This window comes from Phasianus colchicus, chromosome 1 (assembly GCF_987193195.1).
Source record: "Phasianus colchicus chromosome 1, bPhaCol1.hap1.1, whole genome shotgun sequence".
Classification (NCBI taxonomy): domain Eukaryota; kingdom Metazoa; phylum Chordata; class Aves; order Galliformes; family Phasianidae; genus Phasianus; species Phasianus colchicus.
Genome location: NC_143436.1, coordinates 45,062,937 through 45,069,350, shown reverse-complemented (window position 1 = coordinate 45,069,350; position 6,414 = coordinate 45,062,937). Strand labels below are relative to the sequence as shown.

General features: G+C 40.6%; 1 long non-coding RNA gene across 3 annotated transcripts; it reads right to left on the bottom strand.

Annotated features, from left to right (window-relative positions):
• Positions 1–38: 38 nt before the first annotated feature.
• Positions 39–4,222, bottom strand: LOC149919539 (uncharacterized). Of its 3 annotated transcripts, XR_016466239.1 has the most exons (4): positions 3,299–4,222; positions 3,053–3,196; positions 2,149–2,339; positions 39–2,034 (listed from the first exon to the last, which is right to left on the bottom strand). It is a non-coding gene; the product is annotated as an uncharacterized LOC149919539 (long non-coding RNA). The 3 variants fall into 3 exon arrangements; XR_016466240.1 differs by having other exon boundaries at positions 3,082–4,219; XR_016466238.1 differs by having other exon boundaries at positions 3,053–4,218.
• Positions 4,223–6,414: the final 2,192 nt, after the last annotated feature.

Here is a 6,414-nt window from a genome sequence, read left to right as displayed (position 1 = left end):
ATCTCTAGTATTGGTATTCCAGGTTCCCTCCAAAAATGTGATAGTTTTGAAAGCATAATGCAAACTGTTCTTGAGAAAGAATTATTTTAGCAACAGAACAGCACATGAAATTCTAAATTGTGCTGGAAATTTGGGAGGAAAATGCATTTAATCAGGACATATTGCCTGGGAAATACTCTCTGTTATTTTTCACACCAATGAAAGCTTCTCTTTATTTGATTTGTGTGTAGTGGAGCTTCACCAGAAAGATTACAGGAAGTCTTGAGGCAGATTTGCAGCTGAGACATAGGTGTAGAGGGATTTTCAACCAGGATATCACTGACAAAAATGTTTTGGCTAAAATTATTTTCCCTTACTGTGACTTCTGTCAGGGAAGACAACAGTGCAGGACTGTCATGGCACCCAACAGCACATAATGCCACCACAAAGGAAAACAGTATTTACACTGAAACAGAAAAATTAGTTAATGACCTGGTTTGAAACAGGAAACAAGTTGTCGCGTTCTGTCCTTTGAAAGTAAAAATGATAAGAGCTTTGATGAGTGGACGCCATAATCAGGGCCTTGGTTTTATGTCTCATCCAGGTACAGCTCCTCACCCTATAAAGCCAACCATCCATCTCAGCACAGTGCAGTCCTTTTTTCATCCTGGATCACAGGAAGGGATGTTGCCAAGCAGGGAACTTGTTCCCTCTGGCGCATGCTGTTATTACTCCTTCTGGACAATACTGTCTTCCTCTCTTTTTCTATTTCTTTCCTGCTTTTAAGTTCAGTGATTCCTTTTTTACACCTAGCTCAAACTGTCTTCCCCGTGATGCTGTAGGTGGGACTCAACACTCATGAGGCAAAAGGAGCTGTGTGTCCCCCACAGGACAGGACCAGAAAGGCAGAGGGGCAGTGTTCCTACCCTCTGGTGCCTATGCTCAGAGATGTCCCTGGTTTCTGCGCTAATATCAAAATCCACACTGGAGGCTCCAAGCCCAAGCCCAGTCACTTCACATGGGGTTGAAATCATTGAGGTACACATTTCAGTATTGTCGAGATTTGGGAACAATTACCCATCTGTTGTTAAATCTAATAGCAATTCTGTTTCACAGTCTGTTGTAATTTACACCCTGTTTATTATCATAACTGATTACATGACACTGACAGGTCTTTGAACTCCCAGCCCTTTGTTGCCACCTCCCAGCTGAGAGGCAGTTACCTGCCATATAATTGCTCTTAAAGTGTCTAAGAGCAAAGTCACACAAACTTAAATTGCTGCCGAAGGTTTGCATGTTTGACTTTGTCCGCAAACGGGTGTGTGTGTTTGTACAGCAAGTCACACTTGTCAGCTGGGAGGAAGTAAACACCTGCTGGGAAACAGTTGAAGCAGATTTTAAGCTGCTTTTCTAGTGCTTTCACCATGTGGCTGCTCCATATCCATGTTGGTGCAAGGCCGTCTGCTGCTCTTTGCATGGAGAATAAGGGGTATCAGAGGGACCACTGCCCTCTCCCTGCTGCAGCACTATGCTGGGAGGTGGGAAAAAGAAAGGTTTCTGGCCCAGCACTGCTCTTCTCCCTGATGCCACATTTCACAACTTGAATGTACTCTCCCTATCTTCTGCTTCAAGATTAGAAACCCTGTCCAGGTTTGCAGTACTCCTCCTGATCCTTCAGCCGGGGAGATGAACTTCCCTTAGGAGGGCAGGTAGCATCAGTGGGTTGGATCACCCAGCAGATGTGCTCACATGCAGAGGCTAAATCCCAACATGAAAATTGAGCTTGTATTTAAAAGATTCATCCAGGGTCCTAAAGAAAATGAAAATAGAGTGAGCCTTTGATTCAGTTGTAAGGCTGAGCCTTTTGAAAGTTATTTCAAGGATTTCCTGCTTTCAATATTCACGGTCTGTTTTTGCTGCAGTGTGCAATGTTTCTTATCTTCTTTTGTCTTTTTCTGTCAGGAGTCTTCAAGCACCTAATTCTGTTCTGACTTCTGATTTCTCAAATAGAAGTATGCATGTCATCCATGTCTGAAGAGCAATATACCACCTCATCTGTCAACAGCAAGAAATCACTATAATTACAAGAAAGTACAGACTATACCACGTGCTTTATTATAACTTAGGGACAAACTTGAAACTCTCAGATAAGTTTAAGCAGATTCTTACCTTTGTCACGGGAAGCCAAGATCTGAAGTCCACCGAGGCCAATTAGGTGGTTATTGACTTGGAGCACTTTGAATCATCTCCACAAATAGCACCATTAGCCCGAGTGACCCAAGCACCTCTTCTGTCTGCATGTGTTCAATGATCTGTTGGCATTGCTCTGAAGATGTGAGTTTAGCCTTGTTCATTTTCTCCTAGGTATAGGAGAGAGAATGCTGTATTTGTTTTTAGATATAGTATACCTGCATTATTACAAAATACCTCTCTCATTTCACACAGCTGTGAAGTAAAGGAAATGGAGCATTGCCAAAAACACCAAAGCTTTTTGCCATTTACTGGTGCAATGAGAGAAGAAATAATCCATTTTATGTTTTTTACGATCTGATTTAGTGCTTCTCCTTCATGTCTAATTACTTTAAAATAATTCTAGTTCTAGTTCTCAAAACATATGAATAAAACATGTCCATGTATACCATGTATGCCAGGTGTGTGCAGATATCCACACAGTTGAAGACTTTGGATTTTAATTAAGTATGGGAATGGATATGCTGATTGCATGAAGAATCAATGAAATGTTGATCAGATAAAGCAAGGCAACAGGTGGTCGAGATATCAGTAGGGCACATGTCTTATAGTGTGTACATCTCTCTGCAAACAGGAAGTTCACTTTCATGGCATCACGAGATACACTATGTCACCAAAACAGCCAAAGTCACCAAAATGTCACCATGCAATGCTCTTTAAGCAAGAGTAGTTGCATTTACTACTTGTCCTGCTTTTCCTTCTGGAAACACACTTTCCAGTCATGTTGGTGAAGCTTTTTTTCTGCCTCATGTGGGCAAGAGGGAAGTCCTGAAGGACAAAAAAACCCACCAACCCCCACAACAGTATGGAAGCTCCTTCTCACCCCATTATAACGTGTTAAAGAAATCTCACAGCTTTCATTTCACTGTTTTCCTTTGGGGATATCAGGAACATTAAGAGACACTTTTGTATCCTCTCCCAGACCTTCTGGACTTGCTTGCTGCTTAACTCTGCTTCCAAAAGCTGTCTGTGGTTACAGAAACAAATGTGCAATCTGAACATAGCAAAGTTGAATAAAACATGATGTTTCTTACTTCAGAAGTGGATACTTCCTTGACTACTTACTTACTGTAAGTGTTTGGATGATGGGACAAGCCCAGTGCCTTCATCAGCATCTTCTCTGCAGGGAGGCCAGGCCTCTTTGTCATGGTGCACCTCTTGGTGCCCTCTCAGCACCCTGGGTGTTGACCTTCACACAGACTGGAATATCTTCTCGGTGATGTTTTGGATTTCAGGGCCTTTCCTGTGTGGTATTTTGCTGAAGAGTGGAGTCTGGAGAGAGACAGGCTTTGTTCTTCTCTTGCAAGCTGAGCTCTCCTCCCATTTCCCCTCACAGATCCCTTTGCAGGATATGTTTTTATTGCACCCTCGCTCTCTTCGGTTCATGCAGAGTTGTTCATTTCCTGACTGTACGCGACCAGATGCGTGGCTGTTGTTAGTGGTGTAAATCCTCAGCCTTCAGCTGAACCAGAAATCAGCTTGTGGTGTTTGATGTGCTTTGCTAATGGGACAGGGCTGGTTTGAGACTTCTGATTTGCACAAAGCCAAACACTTCATCTGTGCCTCTAGGAAATAACAATAATTCATTAACATCATGACCCCGTGTTTCTTTTTAAACACAGATGTTATTTGATGTGGAGCTCTAGGTTGGTTCTACAAATATATTTTTTTGTTCTTTTCCTTTACAAGGCAATGTGTCTCCTTGAGTCTTTTTTCTACTCAAGCAGCAAAGGTGGTTCTGATATCAGCTACGGGGGTGAGACGTAATGTGGATGGCTGTGAAATCCCCCTTGACAGCTACAGCCAAAGTGAAAATAGCTTACAAACAACAAACAGAAATCTTTCCTCACAAATAGACTGCTTCTGTTTTGTAATTGTCACTGATAAATCCAAGCACTTCAAACAGATACAGGGCTTTTGAGTGACAGAAATTCTTCCCTAGAATCTTTCAAAATTCATAATATAAAAGCCATATCCCCTGGAGAATACAACCAGGAGAGCAATCAGAAACAGAGTTGCCCTACCAAAGGTCAACGAAATCCAAAATAAGAGTCTGTGGAGGCAGACAGTCTGCGGGGTTCGCCCTCCTACCCCTGTCTCCATTCTTGGCTGGGCAATGGTGAGGTGTGTTTGTGTGAAAGTGGAGAGAATGGGGGAAAACATTGTCAAAGGAGAAGAGCTCTAAAGAAACCTGGCAGGGATTTTGTTCCTGTGATGTACGGCAAGAGTAGTACAGAAAACACAAGGAAACATGCTGATAAGAAGGGTATTATTCTAGAAGCGTTAGAAATAGTTAATGTGTCTTGCTTTTTTGTGGTCTCACATCCTGTTAAGGATAGTGGAAGTGAAGAATTGAGGATGACATCCAAGAGGTGGTAATGTCTGAAGGTGAATCCCGGTTATGAGAGGAACAGCCAGGTGGGGGAGGTATCTCAGTCACTGCAGGAACCTGGACAAGTAAATTAGTTTAGATGCCTAACTTTCAAGCAGCTGTAGTTCACTGAGATAAATCTTAGTCTTTCTTATAGCCAAAGGCCGATACGTCAGCCTACGGAATTTTGCACAGGGAGCCCCAACTCCCTCTGAATTAAGTGAGACCATGCGTGACAAAACCAAGATGTCAGTATTCTCATTAAGATTTGGCTAAAAGTGCTGAGACACCTAGGTACTTAACTGCATCTATTTTAGCACAAAGCTTTAGATGTTTTTATCCTGCTTGAGCAATCCCTACAGAATCAGCTTTTCTGGAACGTGAAACCCTATTGGACCGTGTAAGCAAGCCACATTCAGCTGAACGCAAAGCCTCACTACACTTTCAATTTCTGTAAATTATGCAAGGATATAAATGATGAGTAAATCAGTGAGCTAGACTAGAGGCTGATTCATTCATGTATTGATTCATGCATGGTTTATCTTCATGCCTTGCAGAAAAAAAACAATTAAAATGGTTACACTGAGCTATAAAACTTGAAAATGGTGTGGAGGGGGAAGTGTGATCTTCTGCTTGAAGACTGGCAGAGGAAACCATAGGTTGTGTATTAACCATCTTCTAATTTGCACTCCTTTAAATGTTTCTCAGCTGAGTGCAACCAAACTGGGAAAAATAATTAGCTTGAAATCTAGAGGAAATTCACTTCATATTTTATTACTTTAATGTCATGTGTTTGTTCAATACTCTTTCTTATCCTTGCCTCAAAAATAAAGAAAAGAAAAAGATATTTAGATTTTTAAATCTTTGTGACAGCAGAGAAATAATAATAGTAAGAATTAATTGTGATTTGGGAGTGTGATCAAGCATATTTGGTACAAATTTGCATTAGAGGTTGTAGATGAACAAGTGGGAAAACAGGGAAAGAGGACATTCAATTTTCCAAAAAGCAAGAACAAAAAAGAAAGGACAAAGAAGATAAATCCATCCCTTGCAATCTTCAGCCAATCAGGATGTAGGAACGACACAATTTTCTTCAGTGTGTGGGTGAGTAAACCATAATTGTGCTCTCTCATCATCTGTGATGATAAAATGTTGTAGTTATAGAAAGGGTAATTATTATTATTATTATTTTATGTTAAGAAGCTTTCAAGAAACAAAATATATCACATCAACATACTGTATATACAGGCAGTTTCTGGAATCACAAACTGTTTATCTGTAAGCTTAAACATAAATAAAGTCCATTTACAAAAGCAAACCATGTAATGGATCTGCTCCTGATTCTTTCAGCTTCTATTTTCATTAGCTAACGCAGACTTTGAGTAAACTGTATGTTGTTTGTCATTAAGCATGCTTTAGTCATCTACCATTTTTGCATTTTTTTGATTGGCTGCTGCTAAGGGAAAGGAAAGCTCTGTAGTGGTTGTACATAAGACAAATAAGTCCAACACTGTGCTGTGGAAAGCTATGCTTTCATATAGCTTCATCTTCACCACCCCCATGTAATTAAGTTCTTTTCTTCAGCAGAATAAGCACAGCATTTTAAGCACAGCATTAACAATACCTACTTTTATGTACAGAGTTTTGAATTCATAGGTTGGCTGTCAGCATAACTCTCTACACCTGGGGTGGTTATAACCCAGCATGTCAAGGTATAGAGGTTGTTCAAATTGCATATAACAGATTTCAAAAAATTTGACTGCCAAAACTGATTCAAACAGCAAATTTTATTTTCAAAGGCAAAAGACAGGTAA